Consider the following 23819-nt stretch of genomic DNA (forward strand, 5'->3'; position numbering starts at 1 on the left):
ACATAATTGGTAGAAAAATATTTGTCTCAATTAACCCATTTTATCAATTATAAATTAATAGCAATGTTTTCCACATGTGTTGGTGCGATACTTTGTAGTGTGCAATTTAAAATAATTGCCTCTAGGAGTCGCCAAGGGAAATAAAACAAACACACGCACAAAAAATACACGTACGCCAGACATGGAGTTGGCGTGGATCAACGCACATTCTCACGTTAATTTCATCGTTAGTAAATCCAAACGTGAGCGTGAAATCTGGCGTACGCAAAGTTTTTGTGAGTACGCAGCGTTGATACATGAGGCCCCAACTCTTTGCTTTTTTGGTGACAAACACCAACTCTTTGCTATTTGTGACAAACACCAACTCTTTGCTTTGTGACAAACACCAACTCTTTGCTTGTGACAAACACCAACTCTCTGCTTGTGACAAACACCAACTCTCTACTTTTTCTTGTGACAAACACCAACTCTTTGCTATTTGTGACAAACACCAACTCTCTACTTTTTCTTGTGACGAACACCAACTCTTTGCTATTTGTGACAAACACTCTTTGCTTTTTTGTGACAAACACCAACTCTTTGCTTTTTGTGACAAACACCAACTCTTTGCTTTTTGTGACAAACACCAACTCTTTGCTTTTTGTGACAAACACCAACTCTTTGCTTTTTGTGACAAACACCAACTCTTTGCTTTTTTGTGACAAACACCAACTCTTTGCTTTTTTGTGACAAACACCAACTCTTTGCTTTTTTGTGACAAACACCAACTCTCTACTTTTTCTTGTGACAAACACTAACTCTTTGCTTTTTTGTGACAAACACCAACTCTTTGCTTTTTCGACAAACACCAACTCTTTGCTTTTTGTGACGAACATTAACTCTTTGCTTTTTTGTGACAAACACCAACTCTTTGCTTTTTTGTGACAAACACCAACTCTTTGCTTTTTTGTGACAAACACCAACTCTTTGCTTTTTTGTGACAAACACCAACTCTCTACTTTTTCTTGTGACAAACACTAACTCTTTGCTTTTTTGTGACAAACACCAACTCTTTGCTTTTTCGACAAACACCAACTCTTTGCTTTTTGTGACAAACACCAACTCTCTACTTTTTCTTGTGACGAACACTAACTCTTTGCTTTTTTGTGACAAACACCAACTCTGCTTTTTTGTGACAAACACTAACTCTTTGCTTTTTCGACAAACACCAACTCTTTGCTTTTTGTGACAAACACCAACTCTCTACTTTTTCTTGTGACAAACACTAACTCTTTGCTTTTTTGTGACAAACACCAACTCTTTGCTTTTTCGACAAACACCAACTCTTTGCTTTTTGTGACAAACACCAACTCTTTGCTTGTGACAAACACCAACTCTCTACTTTTTCTTGTGACGAACACTAACTCTTTGCTTTTTTGTGACAAACACCAACTCTTTGCTTTTTCGACAAACACCAACTCTTTGCTTTTTGTGACAAACACCAACTCTTTGCTTGTGACAAACACCAACTCTCTACTTTTTCTTGTGACGAACACTAACTCTTTGCTTTTTGTGACAAACACCAACTCTTTGCTATTTTGTGACAAACACCAACTCTTTGCTATTTGTGACAAACACCAACTCTTTGCTATTTGTGACAAACACTCTTTGCTTTTTTGTGACAAACACTCTTTGCTTTTTGTGACAAACACTCTTTGCTTTTTTGGTGACAAACACCAACTCTTTGCTTTGTGACAAACACCAACTCTTTGCTTTTTTGGTGACAAACACCAACTCTTTGCTTTTTTGGTGACAAACACCAACTCTTTGCTTTTTTGGTGACAAACACCAACTCTTTGCTTTTTTGGTGACAAACACTAACTCTTTGCTTTTTGTGACAAACACTAACTCTTTGCTTTTTGTGACAAACACCAACTCTTTGCTTTTTTGGTGACAAACACAAACTCTTTGCTATTTGTGACAAACACTCTTTGCTTTTTTGGTGACAAACACCAACTCTTTGCTTTTTTGGTGACAAACACCAACTCTTTGCTTTTTTGGTGACAAACACCAACTCTTTGCTTTTTTGGTGACAAACACCAACTCTTTGCTATTTGTGACAAACTCTCTTTGCTTTTTTGGTGACAAACACCAACTCTTTGCTTTTTTGGTGACAAACACCAACTCTTTGCTTTTTTGGTGACAAACACCAACTCTTTGCTTTTTTGGTGACAAACACTAACTCTTTGATTTTTGTGACAAACACTAACTCTTTGCTTTTTGTGACAAATACCAACTCTTTGCTTTTTTGTGACAAACACTAACTCTTTGCTTTTTGTGACAAACACTAACTCTTTGCTATTTTGTGACAAACACTAACTCTTTGCTATTTTGTGACAAACACAGACTCTTTGCTTTTTTTGACAAACACTAAATTTTCTTTCACATGCTTGTTTTCATCAGACGTTATATAGGCACAGGGCTTTAAACACTCAAAAGACAAAATGACAAATCCTCAACAAGCTCAGTGAACACGGATTATATCAGGTGAGCTAAATTGGCTAATGACACACACCTTGAAACAATGAGGCATGATAATCCAAGGAAAGGGTAATGGGAAATGAAGTCCAAAACAAAGAGGCAGTGATCTGGGGAGAAGAGCCCTCCAGTGCCAATCATGGGCACACCAACTGATGGCTGTGACACTGTCTACATGCGAAAACCTAAGCACTTATCTGGCAGTGACTTTGCAGGCAACCTCACAAAACTGATTTAATACTGTTTTTTAGGTGGCGATTTAATGATCTACAACAAAATAGAACAAGGTTTAGTGAAAACAAAGGGAATATTTAATTACTAGAATAATGATTTCTCACTAGAAATAACATAAAAAGTGCAAGAAGTTGCTCATAAACATACATTTACATAAACCCCCATGCCAAATGCAATTGAGATGCCATCTTAATTTTTTTTTGCTCAACCATCATTGATTGTTTTCTATTTTTTTGTTATCTAGTCATTTTTGATCTCATGAATATGTTAGATGACCTGTCACTGTGAAAACGTTCCTACAGTGAACAAGTTTGTGGTCTCACGGTCTATTTGAATCATCTAGTGTGCACGTTCAGATGATAAGGCTAAAATTGGTTGAAACCGTTTTCATTCCTGTGGTCTCCCATGGTTTTAAAATCGGTTAAGATTGGAAAATCGTCTAGTGTGTGGCAGCATTTTCCAGTTTTCGGATGCAGCCATCTCTGCTGAAAAAAAAAAAAAACAGCTAATACCAGCCTAGGCTGATTGGCTGGTCTTAGCTGGAAGCTAACCAGCTAAGACCAGCCTATTCAGCCTGGCCAGGCTGAGAAAGTGGCCAAAACCCCTCTAAAACCAGCCTGCTGACCAGCTATGACCAGCTAAAACCAGGCTGGTTGACCAGCTAAAACCAGCCAACCAGCCTAGGCTGGTTTTAGCTGTTTTTTTTTCAGCAGGGATGTTATCTAGTGGTCTCAAACTCACTTCCTGTTAGGGTCAAAACCCTGTAGTTTAGCTCCAACAAGCTCTAACTCACCTCCTTGAAAATTTCAAGTAACCCTTAAGACTTCCATACCCCTTGTGATTCTTTTTTCCAATCGCCTATGGACAATTCTAGCAACATCCAGCAATGACAAAAGAAATTCTGATCCTGTCTATAAAAACAACAAAACCATTACACAGATTCTAATGTTTCCATTAAAATACAATCACAAACTTTACTACCATCGACTTTTAACCATTAAAACCATTAAAATGTGTTTCCTGTAGTGTATTTGGCACATATCTCATTAGGATTTAGTGGGTTTAACCCTTAAATGCACACCTTGAGTCTTTAGCAACCCGGGATGTCATTTACTACCCTCTCCCTCCTTGTTTTTTGTAAATTTGACATTAGCTTTCTTAGTATTTCATAGTAGTTAGTTAGTTAGTAGTAGTAGTAGTAGTAGTAGTAGTAGTAGTTTTTTTCTTAGTACAAGAAAAAAAATATATAAAAGAATGTCTGTTTTCTGATTTTTTTATTTATTTTTTGGTAAAAAGTGTATAGGGTCGCTAGAGACCCGAGGTGCTGTAAAAAACAACTAAAACCAGCTTAGGCTGGTTGGCTGGTCTTAGCTGGTCAAAACCAGCCTGCTGACCAGCTATGACAAGCTAAAACCAGCCAACCAGCCTAGGCTGGTTTTAGCTGTTTTTTTCACCAGGGAATGTAAGTTTATTTTTTCGTGCGCAAAAAAATGTCTAATCTTATATTATATCTGATGACTAAATACATGCAATTCACCTTTATTCCTCGAGGAGGCACAGTTTGATAGACAATACTGACGTGATGTTTCACTCGTAGTTATCACAGGCATAAAACAAGAATATCATCAGCAAAAACGGAATTGGTTTGAATGGCTTTACTGCAGAGCAATTACTGTATGCAATAAAATATAAATGTCACTGTTATTTGTGGTGAATAAGCTGCCAGCGATCAAAACATTGAGCCAGATGTTGAATGTATTGTGGTTCTGTATGATAGCCATGATAAAATCATCTGCTCAAATTGAATGCTTCTACATTTCAAAAGGTTAATATTATATGCTTTATTTTATTCTTCTGTAATTGAAATTTTTGCTATTGCATAAGTTATACCCTGGACCCTCTCCATAATTGCATCCACAACATCAGAGAATGGCTTTCCCAGAATTTCCTTCACTTGAATGATGGAAAGACTGAGTATATCCTGTTCACCCCGGACTCACCCAACAGTTCCCTCACTTTTGGTCCTCTTACACCTCAGTTTGCTCCGACAGTGCGCAACCTGGGTGTTATTTTTGACAGTGGTTTGAATTTTGGTAAACAAATAAATGCAGTCGTAAAGGCAAGTTTTTACCAGCTAAGGCTCCTCAGTAGGGTCAAACCATTCTTGTCCCGAGCTGACCTTGAAAAGGCTGTCCATGCCTTTATCAGCTCGCGGATTGACTACTGTAATGCCCTCTACACTGGACTTAATCAATCACTTCTTAATCGGCTTCAATTGGTGCAAAACGCTGCAGCACGTCTCCTCTCCAACACCTCCAAATGCTCTCACATCACCCCTGTCCTTCACTCTCTCCACTGGCTTCCAGTGCGGTTCAGGGTGGAGTTTAAGATCTTGATGTTCGTGTTCAAGGCCATCAATGGTCTGGCGTCTGCCTACCTCGCGGAGTTGGTTAAGGTCTACCAACCAGCAAGAACTCTGCGCTCCTCTGAACACATCGCACTAATTACGCCCAGGTTCAACTATAAAAAGTTTGGAGGCCGATCATTTGCCGTCCAGGGCCCTAAACTGTGGAACGCACTTCCGGCACAGCTTCGCAGTAACACTGAGTTGTGTGTTTTTAAATCACAATTGAAGACACATCTTTACAGTCAAGCTTTCGACACGTAGCCGCTGACTCGATTGCTGCTTTATGTTCCTTTTTGTGCTTGTATTTATTGTTGTCTGTTGTGATTCTTGATCTTTTTCTGGAAAGCGCCCTGGGCACCTTTCTGGCTGTTGTAAGGCGCTATATAAATAAAATTTGATTGATTGATTGATTGATTATAGATTCATCCATGACCCGAATATGTAATAATTAGGGATGCACGATATGAATTTTTTTTACCGATAGCCGATAATTAAGTCCTTATTGTGGCCGATACCGACACCGATACACAATATGTTCATATTTTTATATGATAATTTTGTGCACCCAGGAGAATACAAAATCTAAGATAAACTAATGAAATGTATATTATATATCAAATATATACATATCAAATCCATGCTCAGTGCCGCTGACAACGCTAGAACGCCACTGCTTTGGGGAGTGTTAAATTTAGGGCAGAGCACGCCTATGGAAAAACAATGTTTACACCCTGTTTGCGTTTCATCGTCTTCTTTTAACAGCGGTTCGCAAACTAAACACTAGCATATAATGTAAGCACACAAAGTGAATTTACTTTTGTAAGACTTTTTCAATAATATGTGATTTCAGCTCAGTAATCCACCAGTTTCGGAAACACGCGTCATAATCTTGCCTTGCCTACTTCTCACAGCGATTGGTTGTCGCCCGGGGTTTTGCGCTAGAGATTTGCATAAAGTTGAGGAATGTCCAACCTTTTGACGCTCTCAACTGCTCTCAACGCTTTCTCCGCGCCGCTTCCAATCCCACAATCGCCACGTGACCGTTTACGCTAAACTTCCATGTGAATGAATTGAAAACGCTCGCTCCGCCACGCTCGCTACGTGCCAGAAATGCACCGTAAGGCTGTGATCCCCGTTCTCGGTCGCAGAGAAAGATCTGAAAGGTAAGATTATTTATAGAATGCGCATTGCTTGTGCTTTTAATTATGTGTGAAAACCTATGCCACATAAATGTTATAATCGCTGAAAGTACAATATACAAGTTAGTAAAGGACGTTACTGTGCATTAACATATAGCAGCCATAGACTGTAAAAAATATGGACGTAGTATTCGTGAAGTCACCTGTAGGTTTCTGAAGCGCTATTTTGAAGCCTATAGTGGGCGGGAGTCGGACGTCGCCATCTTGGAATCGCGTCACCGCGCGTCACTCCCAGATAATCAAAAATGGGCAAAAAGGCGGTACGTGGGTGGAGCTAGTTGCTGAAACCACGCCCGCCTAGCGCGACAGTAGCGACAATCCCCCTGTCACTCAAGTGGCCACGCCCTTAATTATGCTAAACTTTAAGGCTTAATATAACTTAAACGGATGAGTTCACCCCCCTCACAGTTGACATGAAGGGCAAAACTAGCTATATAGACCAAAACCATTTTTTGAACCAGGCTGTAAACATACTTTTTTCTGCTATAAAGTTGGGCATTTTAACATGGGGAGTCAATGGGACAGACTCCCTTTTTCAGCTAGTCCCTAGCGGCCAGTCGATGAATTGCAGTTTAAGCCACTTCCGTGTTGGTTTCAAAAGAGAGAGCGGGAGGTTGCCGCTTCACGTTCACTTTGTGACCCACTGCAGGAACACGATGATTGGCAAGTATAACATTTACGGTAGAGTTGGGTAAAACGCCCCCCACCTGTTTTTCGCAAAATAATCACTAGAGGGAGTCAAGATACATTTTCATTGTTGCTATGCACTACGTTGACAACGGGGCTAAACAAATCTCCTTGGAGAAGCTGACACCAGCGACGTGTTTGAAGAGAAGAGGATTACATGGTAATGGTTTTCAGATATTAGTAAACAAGTGTTTAAGAGAATATTCTGTAGGATATAAGTGATGTGTGATAGATGAATAGTGAAGTCTGTAGTTTGAGAGGATATGTTATTTATAAGGAATATAATTGTATTTAAAAAATTGGTGGTAAAGTTTTCCCGCACTCTACCCTATTTGTTAACAAATATTACAATATTACGTTGTACAACGTAATACCTCACATTTTGTTATTGAGTTGTACCTCACATTCATGTTATTGATTTAGCTAATGCAGGCTTATTAGCAAATTTTAACATTCCCAGAACATTCCCTGCAGGTTATTTTTTGGTTTAATTTTATAACCTAAAAAGAACCTTCCCATTGTCACACCCTGTACTATTTAGTTTGGTTTCTCCCATCTCCCCCACTGCTCTGTGTGTTTTGGTTTCTGCCTAATTTCCCAATCATTGTGTCTTTATAAGTTTGTGTCTTTGCTTTGTATTCTTGTTGGTCTTTGATGTTATCACAAGTTTTCGTTGGATTTATTAAATTACGTCTTTTACTACGTCGTTGTTCGTGTGTTCCTGAGTAATCGTGACAGAAAGACCGACCAATACAGTTGTTTTTGCGTGTTCATCTCCGTTTTGTTCCCATTCGTTTTTTCCAGTATTTTTGTTTCCGTCGTGTGTTTTCAATGGATCCCCTACTCCGTCCGGAATGTATCCTTCTTCGGCTGAAGCAAGGGGAATTATCGCTCGAGGGCTACGCGTTGATGTTCCAGCTCGTAGGTCATACCACCAGCCACCCAGACGACGCGTCATGCAGAGCGTCCGAGGACGGCCCTCGAGCGGATTTCGGCCGTGTTTGTGGAGTGGACACTCCAGACTCAGAACCCAGCCAGCCACCCCGACTTGCGGATTATGAGCCTGAGCCCACCGTAGACGGGAAGCCCAAGCCCAGAGCGACAGCAGTATGGAGCGCCGATGGGCTCATAACTTCATCCCCAGGTGGAGTGCTGCGTGGAGCAAGAAGGGGCGGTAGAGAGCCCTGCCCACTGCACCACCACTGGGGGTGAGCTTGAGCAAGACTCTGGGGAATTAGTAGACTTCTTCACGAAAATACCTGTCTGCTTGGATCTCCGCTGGTTCCGCCCAGCCTTCCAGAATCCCAGCTGTCTTCTGTCTGTACCCTTGCTCACCCTCAGCTCACAAGCTGTGCAGTAGGTTCGTTGCGGGTCTGCCAGTCACCATCGGCGTCATGGTTGGAGGATCCCTCATCTCCACCTTCAGCCTCTGAGTCCTGGACTCCGCCTGGGCCCTCCGACCCTGCAGCTCCACCCTGTCTGTCAGCTCCCTTGTCTCCCGTCAGTCCACCAGCTCCACCGGGCTTCATTGTCCCTTCGGCTCCGCCTTGGTCAGTCGTCGCCCCACCTTCGCCTCTGGACTCCACTCCTCCGGCTGTGCCTCGTTGCTCCGTGCCACCGGCTCTGTGGACCTTCTCCCTCCCGCGGGCACAGCCTCGGCCCTCTGTCGCTCTGGCTCCGCCGCAGACCTCCGGATCTCCGTCTTCGCCTTGGTCGCCAGAGCCTTGGGTTCCACCTTGGCCCTCCGGATCCTCAGTGTCGCCCATGACCATCGGCTTTCCGTCTCCGCCTCGGGCTCTCCCACCACCTGCTCCGCCTCCGTCGGTCGGCCCCATGGAGTGGTCAGCCCTTCCTCCACCATGGCTCCACTGTGGGATTTCATCATGGCTGTGGTCTGGGTGCTGCTCTGTGTGTTTTGGTTCCTGCATAATTTCCCACACCTGTGTATCATTGTGTCATTGTGTCCTTATAATCATTGTGTCTTTATAAGTTTGTGTCTTTGCTTTGTATTCTTGTCGGTCTTTGATGTTATCACCTGGTGTTCCAGTGTTTTCGCTGGATTTATTAAATTACGTCTTTTACTACGTCGTTGTTCGTGTTTTCCTGTGTAATCGTGACACCCAGAACGTTCCCTGCAGGTTATTTTATGGTTTAATTTTATAACCTAAAAAGAACCTTCCCAGAACGTTCCCTGCAGGTTATTTTTAGTTGTTATTATCATGTAAAGTAATTAAAACGTTGCAGATGACTCTGATTATTCTAATGCTAAAATGTATATTTTTTCATCATAAACAAACTAGAATCTCATGTCTGAAATAAGCTTTTAATAAATTACATCAAAGTGGTCAAATCGCATTATAATGATAATATAATTAAAATTTTAGAGCTAAAATAAGCCAAGGTTATGCGTCTGAAAATCATATCATAAACACTGGGTTTATTTCTTTACTGCACACGGTTTCTCCAGCACGCTCTTTCTACTGTCTTCAACATAAAGCGGCGCGCTCGGGTAATTAAAAAAATAACGGTCATTTCGTTTTACTGACTGACTAGCATTCGTTGATTGATCGCTTTAATGGATACTTACTTATAATTAATATATATATACGAGAGTAAATATTGTAATTTTAGGGAGATTTGACACGTCTAACTGAAGAAAACATGATGTTAACAGAGACGTTTTCATTTAGTGACCAGAAGAGTGAAGCACATCATCGTTAATTCAGTGGTAAGAAACGAATGTAATGGTATCCTAGTAAAAGACAAATAGATGTTATTCGTCTTAATGTCTTTAGAAAATAAAATACACATTTTTAAAATCGAACATTTTTTTGAAGTCATGTTATTAGGTGCTTTAATAAACATAAAATCGGGGTTGTTTTATGGTGTGGTACTTCTAAATCTAACGTAGTGTAGATAATTCAGTGTCATTTAATGCTTCTTATGATGGTTAAATGTGCTCTAGTAACATAAATAGAACGTTCCCTATTGGTTAGCCAGGAAAGTTTTCTTTACATAAATAGAATGTTCCCTTTAGATTAGGGGAACGTTCTGGGAACATTCTTAGAATGTTGCGGGAACGTTCCCAGAACGTTCCCCTAACGCAAAGAGATTGTTCTCGGAATGTTCCCAGTAGGTTCCCAGAACGTTCTTCTAACCTAAAGGGAATGTTCTATTTACGTAAAGAAAACTTTCCTGGCTAACCAATAGGGAACGTGCTTGGGAATGTTCCGGGAACGTTCTGGGAACCAAAAATTGTTAGCTGGGTAGATAAACTAAAATACATACTTATCTTTTTGTAAAAATGCCTTAGAAAATAACTTTACTGGTGTGCACCTTGAGACAAACAATGGCATTTACATATTTTAAGTGTGTAAGAGTTTGGTGTGTTCAGATCCCATGCCATCACATCATCTCCAAAACAGATGTGCATTCAGTTGTCACGACTTTATGAAGTTTAATGCCTTGAGAGCGTCATTCAAAACGGAATTAAGCTCTGGGCTCATCTTCTTTGACGCCAGGGCTTCTCTGCGTAAAACACAGTGTGTCCACAGGATGTCAGGATTTTTCTGCCTTATGAGCGCGATGAGGCCTTTGATACGACCCGTGAAGAAGATTCTCATTGACTTTAATTCTATATAATACATAGAATTATGCCTATTTACAAGAGAAAACTATTCCACTATTATTTACTAGCATTCTGCATGTGTGTAGAGAGTATGTGCTGAGGAGTGCAATGAGTAAACTATTTAAAGCTTGGAAAACATATAGCCATGTAAAGAACCTGTTCAGGAGCTAGAAATACATGACAGCTATTGATCAACCTTCATAAACTGCCTGGTCCTAAAATACAATGATACATATATGGTATATATGTATGTATGCACAGCTTTAGGAGTATATATGTGAGTGCAGAACGCATGTTCAGGAGTTGCATCTGCAAATGTAACTCGGCATTGTTGCATGCTCAATGAAGTCTTACTGGCTTCAAAACCTCTTCAGAGCTTTTCATTTTGAGAAGGAAAAATTCCTCAAAACTCGTCATCGACGGTGCTGCATCAGTGCACACGCTGTACAGCTATTCCAGTTGATTTCGTGTTCTGAGAAAAATGAACTAACAGTGTTGAAAATATCCTGTCCAGTTGTTCACCTCCAGTGTTTTGCAAAAAAAGTATGTGTTCGCAAATGTCACTGGTATCCACATATCTTGCGCCTGTCCACTGACATTAACCGATTCATCCAGTTGAAGTGAAAATAATTCACCAGCCCTGAGTTTAACCCCAGGTTGCTTGACTATATCAGTCCCCATCTTGTCAATTCTACGGGAAACGGTGTCATTTGACAGCGGTACAGTTTTGATCTTGTCTGCTGCTGGTTTCAGCGAGCACAGCTGCAGCAGGAATTATCAGTTCCTGAGGCAGGCTAAATGGCTTTTTAGCTTTCGCCAAAAGTAAAGACACAGCATACGATGCTTCGAATGCTTTTGCTGGTGCACTTATGGCTTTTTTTCATGTTCTTTTAGCATGAGTACTTAGTAAATTCATTCAGTTTTTTTCTGTAAAACTCCAGTGAGTTTCCGACTTGATGCAGGTGTTTAGTCCGGAGATGGTGTTGAAGATGAGATGGCTTCATTGCGCTGTTAGCTAACAGCTGGTTGCATAAAAAGCACAGTGCTGAGGGAGGGTTATGTGAAGTAGATGTAAATCCCATTCCTACAGATCTGGCCATTTAAAATGCGCGCGGGAAGTAAAGTGGTCTCGCGTGACGCCGGTGTATTCTGAGGGATCTCAGAAAATACATTGACACAAGAAAGACATGATCAGTAGGGGGCAGTCATGTAACGCACTGAACTGAAGCGGCAGCAAACATCACTGCAAGCTAAAAGACTCGTTTGTACGGTGACCTGGAGGGGACACCTTCGGTTCACTTATGTTTGTCGTGGCCACGAGATATTAATTCATGGGAACGTCTTATTAACTCGTGGGAACGTCATATTATGTCGTGGCCACGAGATCATTTTGTCGAGGTAACGACATCCTTATGTTTAATGCATAAACAAACCTGTGTGACCATAAACCAGGATTATCAGAGATAGGTTTATTAATATTTTATTTTGAGTTAAGAAATGATTATATTAATTGTTATAGAAATTAATACAATATTAAGTTATTATATTAACAATAGGCAATGCTGTATATGCGAATGCTGTCTGTGCGCGATGTAGACAGCATTCAAAAGTTTATCATGAATAAATATTACATAAAGTACTTCAAATTAAATAGCCCTGCAAGAAACATAATGCATCCCACAGTCTTATCCATTAATTGATCCTCTTTTTTCCGTAATAAATGTATTATTCGTTTATATTAATTATTTTCCCCTTCATTTCGATCTCTTAACATTCCGAATCTAAATGATAAATGCTGACATGCCATTAAAGCTTTGATTATGCTATATGGCTGGGATTTTTACTGGAATGCAGTTTATAGGTTGAATTTAACATATATATATTCATTTTATTTCGTCTAATTAATAGATAACCTATATAGTGTTTCATTGACGAGTGAATCATTCACGTTCCATTTGTAAATCGTTTATGGTCACACACGGGCATTAATACAACCATAAAGTCAAAACTTTATTGGCATAATTGTCGTTTACAATATTTGCTAAATATATGGCAAATAGCATATATACAGAAAGTTATTTAGGTTAAGCGATTCACAATAAACAAAAAAATAGATAGCTCTAAATCACTTATTAATTATTATTATTATTATTAGGCTATTATTATTTTAATAACTGATTAGGGCTATTTTTTTAACGCCTGACAATTATGCCAATAAAGTTTTGACTTTATGATTGTATTTATGCCCGTGTGTGACGATAAATGAGCATTGTTCTTGGGGTTGTACTCATCCTCCTCCTTCCTCCAAACACGGCGAGTGGAGTTTAGACCAAAAAGCTCTATTTCTGTCTCATCAGACCACATGACCTTCTCCCATACCTCCTCTGGATCATCCAGATGGTCATTGGCAAACTTCAGACGGGCCTGGACATGCGCTGGCTTGAGCAGGGGGACCTTGCGTGCTCTGCAGGATTTTAATCCATGACGCCGTAGCGTGTTACTAATGGTTTTCTTTTGAGACTGTGGTCCCAGCTTTCTTCAAGTCATTGACCAGGTCCTTCCGTGTAGTTCTGGGCTGATCCCTCACCTTCCTCATGATCATTGATGCCCCACGAGGGGAGATCTGGCATGGTGCCCCAGACCGAGGGAGATTGACCGTCATCTTGAACTTCTTCCATTGTCTAATAATTGCGCCAACAGTTGTTTCCTTCTCACCAAGCTGCTTGCCTATTGTCCTGTAGCCAATCCCAGCCTTGTGCAGGTCTACAGTTTTATCCCTAATGTCCATACACAGCTCTCTGGTCTTGGCCATTGTGGAGAGGTTGGAGTCTGTTTGTTTGAGTGTGTGGACAGGTGTCTTTTATACAGGTAGCGAGTTCAAACCGGTGCAGTTAATACAGGTAATGAGTGGAGAACAGGAGGGCTTCTTAAAGAAAAACCTAACAGGTCTGTGTGAGCCAAAATTTTTACTGGTTGGTAGGTGATCAAATACTTATGTCATGCAATAATATGCAAATTAATCATTTAAAAATCATACAATGTGATTTTATGGATTTTTGTTTAAGATTCCTTCTCTAACAGTTGAAGAAAATTACAGACTTCTACATGCTTTAAGTGGGAAAACCTGCAAAATCGGCAAGTATCAAATACTTGTTCTCCCCACTGTAGGACTGAGAAGGGTCTGGGGAAGGTTCATTGACAGCTCATTTCCAAAGGGGCCTCACCAACGGACGTCGCTTAAATGCCTCTGGACGCATTTAAATAAAAAGATTGTCATCGTGTAAAGTCCGCCTCAACGTTTGTGATTGGTGCCTTGATATGGAAAGATTGGAAATGAACATGAATGGGCTCTTCGCCAGACTAACTTCCAGAGTTACACTAAATTTGCCGGAAGTTTGTCTGTGTTTTCCCAGGCTAATTGACTTTATCAAAATGTGTATCTGTTGGAAAAGAGGTTTAACTTGTTCGGTTTGGTCTAGGTTTATCTGTGCTCATTCCACCACAGCACAGGAAGCAGTTCAGTGAGCTGTTAAAATCCTTGACTGGAAATGATACAGTGGTGAACCACGATCCAGCCATGAAATCAAGTCCACAGATTCAAGGTATTTTGTTTTAGTAGTAGTATCTATATTTTATGTATAGTATGTAAATATTGTAATTAATCTGAAAAATATATATTTTTCTTTGCTGCGTCTCCGTAATCTGCAGAAAAGACTCAAAGAAGATCATCCTTTTCATGAATGCTGCTAGGACATTGAATATATATAAAAATGTTAAAAATAAATGTTTTATACTACAATTACTGAGTTGGGAACTTTTTTTTTTTCTTTTACGTCCAGAGATTATTTATACAGGTCATCCGCAGACACACTTAAAGTGCTCATGCTTTCAGCATTTTGACAGTCTGTTTTATTCTCATAGTTGACCCACAAACAGTCAGGCTCATCTGGACGAGGCCCAATTAAGAATGACATGTTGACCAGGCCCGGACTGACCAATGGCGAGCACTGGGAGAATTCCCGGTGGCCTGGTGACTACCGGGAAACCAGCGTTTCTTTTTTTTTTTTTTTATAATAATAATAATAATTATTATTATTATTATTATTTAATACTACTACCTTTACCAGTGATCATTTTCGAATTCGTCATTCAATAAAATTATTATTATAAAATAAAATCATGAATCTGTTAGTCTTGGCTGGCAAGGATACAATTCGACGTAAAGCAAACAGAAAATGCGAGCATCACCCGATGATGGAGGAGTAGTATGAATCTATACTTGGAGCCTGCAGCTACAGTCCCGCAACCAGAGTCCCGCATTCTCAGACCCCTCGTTTTTCGAGACAGCACCTCCTATCAAATTGGATTGGATAAACATGTGAAGAACTTAAGCCGAAACGTGAGTAGCCTATTGTCAATTTTATTTAGCGAATCATAGCTGCTCATTCGATTTCTTTTTTTAATCAAACTATACTTTATAGCTCATGGATACACCAATATATGAATAGTCCATTTAATATGGGTGTTATACGATCTTTAGGACAGCAGGAGGCGCTGTATTAAACTAAAACTAAACTATAAAACTAGTATTCCACTTTACTTAGTGTGTGAGGCTGATGATACTGGTGGAAGGGAGAGACATAGGGAAAATGAAGAGAAGGAAAAGGGAAGTGAGGATACAGTTCAAGAGAAAGCCTTTAATTATTAAACACGGCCCCAGCCTAAGGATTTAGACCAAATGTAATTTAGGAAAAAATAGGGTTGTCCGTGTTTCTAAATTTTATTTGGGTGCATAGGATGGCCTGGATGGGTGTAGGATTTTCCGGCCAGAAATTGTATCCCAGTCCGGCCCTGACCGTGTGCTGGTCGTGGAAAGACACATTGTAGTAATGCTCTCTCTGTGCTTGAGATGGGACACATAAATGTGGCAGTTGTAACATTGCGGTCCAGTTCACCTCTATCTTGCTGTTAAGTTTTGGCAGAAGAGGAACCAGTCTATTGCCCTCATGGTACAGGTTGTCTCCTGCCGTCCAATCAATGCGCTCTCAATTTTGCTTTACCATTACAACATCAGATCCCTCTTCCTGTCTGTTACAACCTGGACACAGAAATAAATAAACAAACACAGTAAGATATTATACATAACCACATGATAAATAAATAAACATTATATTATAACTACTCACCTTTATAGTTTCACTGTCTGGCAGACAACTTGACATTTTTGACCTTTCAGTGTCTAGGATGGATTTCAGGACCTAAAAACATATTTTTTATTAATAATAATAAAAAGAAATTAGGCTTTCTACCTATTACCATAATCTTTTCTATTTTAAGCAGTCAGTGGAATGGCAGGCCTGTCGATTGGACTTACATAATCCCTAACACTAACTCCGTCCGTCCGTCCGTCTCTTATATGTCAAGGCTTCTATTTTCTCTTTATTTTATTTAAACTGATAAACCCATCATGATGTAGCTTTCAAAGGCCGTCTGCATGCATGCAAGGTCAAAGTAGCAGTGGCACGCTACCTCACCTAACCAGCTAAACCTACCCACTACCTGCACAAAAAAGAAAGTCGTTTTTACCTCTATACCTAACCCTAGCCCAACCAAAGGAAACCCTGGTCTCATTGATGGTGATTTCACATGAAACAAAAACATCCAAACCTCTGTTAAGTCTCAATAAGAGCTTCTCTAGAAGTCTGACAGAAGTCAATCCGGTTAGTAATGAGTGAAGCTGGTAAATCTGTTTTTTGAGTTGTTTAATCAGATCTTGAGAGGTTTAATGTTTTGTTTTATTTCAGTTGATTTTCTCTAAGGCTGTGGCTGAAGTCAGTTGTAGTTCTTGTGTTTCTCTTTCCATTGGTCATTCAGCAGATGTTCATCATTAATGGTCAATTATCACATAATTATCTCCTTAACTCCAACACTGTTAATGCTACTTGAACACTCTGTAGTGTGGAAACACATGAACACTGAGCAGTGCTTGTTTAACACTGGGAAATATTAGATAAATCTTACCTGTTTCATTCACGTATCACTGATGCATATGAATCACATTAAGTTTATTAATATGTTTATATTAAAACTATGTAATCCAAATGCATGGAAAATTTGCATGTAATTTAATTACATAAAGTTTATTTTTAGACCTAAATATTTTTTTGAGTGAAGACTGTAACCTCAAAAAATGGTTTTCACTTTATGGATTCTTAATCTTACCTATCTAAATATCCTCAATGTACATAATTAACTCCACAGGGACATGTTTGTGTCTTCATAAACTCGACTAATGTAAACCAGTGGACCTTGATGGCCCATTAACACCTAGCCTAGGTAGCTGGTTCTAAAACCTGTTCGGCTAGTTTACTTGGGGGCTAGGGGGGAAGCCGCAATCTGATTGACTGAGTTGGATTACTGAGAACTTTCCTCAGGACACTTTCAACAGATTATTTCACGGACAACATCGGAAGAAAACACTGAACACTGAAATGGCTGAACAAGCTCAGAAACGGTAAGGATTGTGTTTTCTTTGTTGCTTTGTGTTACTTTGTGTTTCCTTAAGAAGATGTTTCCTTCATTTAGAGAAGTATTTTATCCAAAAATAATAAGTTTTGAGGTCAGAGGTGTCCGCCACGCTCACTGAACGAATGGGGACGTTTGGTTTTTTTCGCGAATGGTAATGGTGGTTGCATTAGAATGGGTGATTTGTCTCACTTTTGATTGTGTTTTAAGACTCAATTATGCTATTAGCTTTTGAACAAAATAGCTAAGAACATAGCTTAATGGCTAAGCTCAATAGCTAATAGCTAAGCTTAATAGATAAGAACAAACCCATGTTAAAAAAAAGTTTCAAAGCAAAGATAATGTCTTTTTTTAAGTTAGCTGCATAGTTCGTTTGTTTTTAATTATTGTTTTGCTTTATCGTGTATCATTCTTTCAAATCATTGTTTTTATAATTTATTTTATATCGTTTCATTTTCCATTAAAGGTCTGCCAATCGCCATTTGCTCTATTGTCTGCTTTGCCACAAGCCGCAGGACACCCTTTCTGTTCATCTGTCACGGGTGTGTATGAAAAACAGCACTCCAAAACAAAGAGAAGCAGAACTAGAGAAAGCTAAAGTTTCACACAGAGAGTGGGTCCGCCAAAACAGATGCTGGGATTACAATCAGCTTTGTGAGATCCTTCCTGACCCATGCTCTAGCATGACCATGTTGAAGGAGCTTCTGCAGCGTGGATTCTTTGTCAAAAACCAGCCCCAGGATATCGAAGAAGCTGAAGACGCTGGCTCTTCCTCTTCCTCCGCTGCTGCTCCTCCTCCTCCAGAGTCAGTGCAGTTAACTGTGCACTTATTACATGCTTATTACATGACAATAAAAACAATATGTTTTATATTATTCTACATTGAAGACTATTTCACAGCTTTGGTTTTATTCTTTAATAGTCTTATTTGTTAGGTTTAATCCAAACAGATGGTTCGTTCAACCAGCTCCTGGCATTGAAGATTGACAGAGGATCTTAAGGGCTTCTAAGTCTGACTTCCTCAGGATCCGCGGGGACCTGGAGATGAACAAAGAGAGCCCAAGGACAGACAAGACCTTATACCGTTACTTCTGTGAATCGCTGTTGGTCTTTAAACATATGTAGGTGGCTGCGCGCTCTGTTCCTGATACGAAGGTGGCTGCGCGCTCTGTTCCTGACACAGAGGTGGCTGCGTGCTCTGTTCCTGACACGGAGGCGGCTGAGCGCTCTGTTCCTGACACAGAGGCGGCTGCGTGCTCTGTTCCTGACACGGAGGCGGCTGAGCGCTCTGTTCCTGACACAGAGGCAGCTGCGTGCTCTGTTCCTGACACGGAGGCGGCTGCGCGTCCTGTCCCTGACGCTGAGGCGGCTGCGCGTCCTGTCCCTGACGCTGAGGCGGCTGCGCGTCCTGTCCCTGACGCTGAGGCGGCTGCGCGTCCTGTCCCTGACGCTGAGCCGGCTGCGCGTCCTGTCCCTGACGCTGAGGCGGCTGCGCGTCCTGTCCCTGATGCTGAGGCGGCTACGCGTCTTGTCCCTGGCGCTGAGGCGGCTGCGCGTCTTGTCCCTGGCGCTGAGGCGGCTGCGCGTCTTGTCCCTGGCGCTGAGGCGGCTGCGCGTCCTGTTTCTGGCGCGGAGGCGGCTGCGCTTTCTGGTTCTGGCGCGACGGTGACTGCGATGCACGGACCTGGCCCGCCATGCCTCCCCCTGACTTGCCTTCCTCCGTACCTCCTCCCTCCAGACTTTGGGAACGTCTGGAAGCCGTTCCGTAGGGAGGGGGTACTGTCATGATTGGGGCTGTGGGGTTTCCCTCAGCCACCTGAGGTCGCTGTCCTACACTACACTTCCTTGATTGTCCACCTGTCCTTGTCATCAACACTAATCACCCACATCTGTTCACCATTAGGACTATAAGTATCTTCACTACTCACTCTGCATTCATGTCTGCATTGTCTCGTGTCCTGTTGGTTTTATGTTTGAATATCCCTGGTCTTTGAGTTCTTGATTTTGTTTTTTTGAGTATTTCAGTTTGTGCCGTGTTGGCCTTTTTGTTTATTTATTTGTGTTTAATTATATTAAAATCATTTCACCCGCATTTGGACCCAGACCCTTTCCTTCTCTCGTGACAGAAAGAGGAGGAAACTGTACGTTTTAATATGATGCAAACAGTAGATTTCTTACCACCAGTGTTTACATTTAATAACTCTTTTTTTTAAGTTCTTGAAGCTGTACTTTGTGAGGATCAGGCCTGAGAACCTACAGCCTCAGACGGACTGCAATAGTTTTTCTGTCTCCTCAGACGGAAAGGCTGTTCAGTCTGTCTCACGGGACATGAACAGGCTCCATGAACTGTAAGTGTCTACACAGATTCATGTGCATGTGTGTGAATGGATCCACATTTTATCAGTCACACCATAATTGAAATTTCTTTTTTCATTTTCTTACTGTAGGTATAAGATGGCCCCTTATACCAGCCAGTGTGTGAGGAGGGCTGTTGAGTCAGCGGCCAAGATCCTCCCAGCTCAACAAAAGCTCCAGGATGTCATAGATGCATCTCTGCTCCTGGAATCATTGTCCAGGTATGTCTCTTCATACAACAACGACATAACATTCATTTTTTTTGTGTGCATATTATAAACCTTGTATTCCTCACTTACACAGCAGGTCTGCGAATGAGACGTCCTTGGAAACACGTGGCGCAGCCGGAGAGCCCAAAGGTGGCAAGGTTAATTGCCCAGGAGAGGTGGACGGTTAACTGCCCAAAGCCTCAAGACATCGTAGAGCTTTGGAGACCAGCCCCAAAGACAATGGTGGAAGCTGACAACTTTGTCATTCGCTGTGTCTCCGAGCAGACCTGGACGGGGCTGGCCATAAAAGATTTTGGTCCACCGGAAGGTCTTGGCCTCACTTCACCTCCTTTCCTTTCCTTTCCTTTCCTTATTAATAGCATCGCACCGGAAATCAATTTGACAGCTCCGATCCAACGGTTAAACTAACTTTTCAGAACACAAGAAAAACAAAACCTGAAAGTGTATTCTGGACGTTTCAATCAGAAAGCACAGACTGTTGTTAAACATGTACAGTTGCTTAAAAATATTAAAGTCGGGGTGTGCTAATAATTTGGAGTAAATCACTGCAATTACATGCACCGTTACTTAAAAATGTACTAGTGGTTGAGTGCAGGTATAATCTCAAGTAACTCACAGCGATTACATGTACAACTACTCAAAAATATACTAGGAGTGTTAGGGTATATTTTGAAGTAAATGGTCAATAATTTGGATTAAATAACTGCAATTACATGCACTGTACTTTCTATCGCCCTACACCTACCCTACACCTAAACCTAGCCCTCACAGGAGATTGTGCATACTTTTACTTCATCAAAAAAACGAATTGTGCCAGGGATTCAGGCTTGGTGGCCATCTTGGCCGGGAACTCAGGCTTGGCGGCCATCTTGGCCGGGAACTCAGGAACGGCGGCCATCTTGGCTGGGAACTCAGGAACGGCGGCCATCTTGGCTGGGAAATCAGGAATGGCGGCCATCTTGGCCGGGGACTCAGGAACAACGGCCATCTTGGCCAGGGATTCAGGCTTGGTGGCCATCTTGGCAATGGATTCAGGCTTGGCGGCCATCTTGGCCAGGAACTCAGGAACGGCGGCCATCTTGGCCGGGAACTCAGGAACGGAGGCATCTTGCGTGTAGACTCCTGCATGGCAGCCTTTTTGCGTGCAGACTCTGGCATGGCAGCCATCTTGCTGGCTGGCGTGGCAGCCATTTTGTGAGCTGACGCGGCGGCCATCTTGTGAGCTGATGCTGGCTTAGCGGCTGACGGGCTTGAGCGCGGAGAGGAAGCCTGAGCTACTGGGCTGAGGACCATCGTGGGGCTTAGGAGGACTTGGGGACACGTGGGAGGCAAGGAGGGAATGAGGTCGCTGGAGTGATATGTGGAGGGCACTGGCTGTTGGTGAGATGGGGTGACTGCGGCATGTTTCCAGATGGGAGTAGGAATACCATCTTCCACCATGACTTGGAACGAGGAATTACACAAATCGAGAACAAAATTTAGGAAATCTGCTACGGGACGGTAGCAATCACCAGGAGTAATAAAATTAAACAAACTATCATCATTTAGTCCCATCTGGAAACATGCGTTCACCATCTTATCACTCCATCTCACCAGATGGTAAACACTCAGAGATTCCTCCACATATTCCTCCAGCGAACGCTCACCTTGTTAGAGGTTCCACAGTTTGTCCTCAGCCCAGTTCATTTTCTTGTAGGTCCGTCGATCTGTCACAATCTGGCTGAATGGAGGAGTGGAGATGAAGCAGGTGAACCGGATTAAATGAATATAAACAGTTTTATTAAACAAAACACTGAAACTAATACAACAAACAAAAAACCAGGAGCAAGCAATGATAACATGTAACAATACATGACGTCGTTTGGGGGATGTCTATTTTTGCATTCTATTTATTTGTTTTCTATTTATTATATAATAAACAAAAAGGCATCAAAGCTTGCTATATTATTTTTCTATTTTATCGGTTTTCTATTTCTTATATAATTAGCAAAAAATAAAAAATAAATAAATAACTGAAACCCTCATATCAATTCCATATAATAAAAAAAGTGTCTGTTAAATTAATTGTAGCCTAAATGTAATAGATTTGAATTAATTGTATAATGAAGTTAAGCTCTGTGAAACTACATTGAAAAAAGTGCTAACATGACATCCGTCTGTTTGACCCTGATATGCTTCCAGTTTCTAGTATATACACTAAGTGTAATTGTAGTCTTTATGACCCCAAATATTTGTAGTGATTGTTAATCAAAACTTGTTTTTAATTAGAACTTTCTTCTTAGTGTTTACTTCTTCATCTATACATTGGTTCCAATTACCACAAAACTCACTATTACCTTCCATTCAAAAATGTTACATTAGAATGAAAACATCACTTAAATGATGACCTAAATGGTTTTCAAATATATTTATTGAGAAACATTTCTTTCAACAAGGCACTTGATCTGACATTCACATGTTCCATTTTAAGAAAAATCTGACACACACAAGTAACAACAAAAAAGGCCTAACGACAATATGTAAAAAAAAAAAAATAAATAAATAAATAAATAAATAAACAAAAAAAGAAAAAATAATAATAATACGAGTTCACAAAACATAAGACACCCTTCTTCCCTCACCTCGTCTAGACCCACGTCTAACCCACCCTCCCCAGGAGTGCCATGTTATTGGTCCTCTTAACCAGTTGACGAGTCAAGATAAGAGACCAAAGGTTCCCAAGTTTTTTCAAACTCCCTCAATTTACCATTTAAAACAAATCTGATTCTCTCCAGGTGAAGAGTATTGGTCAGGTCAGATAACCAGTGTTTAAATGAGGGTACTTCTTTTCCCTTCCAATTTAAAAGAATCAGTTTTTTGGCAGTTATGACCCCATATGACAGGAGATGCTGTTGTGATACATTAAGCTTTAAGAACTCATCAGATATTCCCAAAATGATCATAACTGGATCCGGGATTATTTGAACTTCTAGAATTCTAGAGAAAAAGTGAAATATGCCACCCCAAAATTCTTGTAGTTTATGACATAAGGCATAACTGTGTGATAGGGTAGCCTCTGCACACTCACATTTCTCACATAATGGTGATATTTCTGGGAAAATTTTGTTTAACTTGGCCTTGGAGTAATGTAGCCGGTGTAGGATTTTAAATTGTATCAAACAATGTCGGGTGTTAATGGAGCAGTCATGTATATATTCTAGACATTTTTCCCACACACATTGAGATATCTGGGTTCTAAGCTCCAATTCCCACTTATCCTTTAAGGCATTCGTTTTAGGTAGGTCCATGCTCAGCAAAATTTCATATAGTTGAGACATTATGGAGTGTGATTTGGCCACCGTTTTAATGGAGATCTCCAAGGTACTAGGTGTCACCGTTTCAAAGTTAGGAAGGTATGATTTGACATAGTTCCTAATCTGGAGATATCTGAAAAAATTATTCTTTGGCAATCTAAATTTCTGCTGTAGTTGTTGAAAAGAGGCAAAAGTGCCCTCAATGTACAGGTCTCCAATGCTTTCTATCCCCAATTCCTTCCATATATTGAATGCCCCATCCAAAGTAGAGGGGATGAAGGTAGGATTGGCCGCAATTGGCGACAGAGAGGACAGTACACTGAGGTTGAAATGCTTTTTCAGTTGTCTCCATTTCCTAATAGTATCGTGAATGATAGGGTTATTCTTATAACATGCTCTGTTGATCTTCACAGGTGCTAATATAACTGCTCTAATTGAGTAAGGTAAACAATCTTCACGCTCCATCTCCAGCCCACTGAACGGTGAAGGGGCATCATCTAACCAGTATGCAATAAAACGTAAACCAGCAGCCCAGTAATATTGCTTGAAATCGGGTAGCGCTAAACCTCCAGTCCGTTTATGTTTACAAAGGTGTCCTTTTTTAATTCTATGCGTTTTATAATTCCATATGAAAGGAAGAATAATGGAGTCTAATTTCTTAAAAAAAGATTTAGTAAGGAATATGGGTAGGTTTTGAAAAAGGTAAAGTATCTGAGGAAGAAATATCATTTTGATGGCATTGAC

At 40.8% G+C, this 23819-nt stretch overlaps 1 protein-coding gene and 1 pseudogene across 1 annotated transcript in view; one reads left to right on the forward strand and one right to left on the reverse strand.

Annotated features, from left to right (window-relative positions):
* The window catches only part of LOC141338716 (uncharacterized), a 160460-nt gene that overhangs the window by 96677 nt on the left and 39964 nt on the right, over window positions 1-23819 (forward strand). The window lies entirely within an intron of this gene.
* LOC141342514 (uncharacterized) lies at window positions 10485-13484 on the reverse strand (annotated as a pseudogene).

Source organism: Garra rufa, chromosome 1, assembly GCF_049309525.1.
Source record: "Garra rufa chromosome 1, GarRuf1.0, whole genome shotgun sequence".
Classification (NCBI taxonomy): Eukaryota; Metazoa; Chordata; class Actinopteri; order Cypriniformes; family Cyprinidae; genus Garra; species Garra rufa.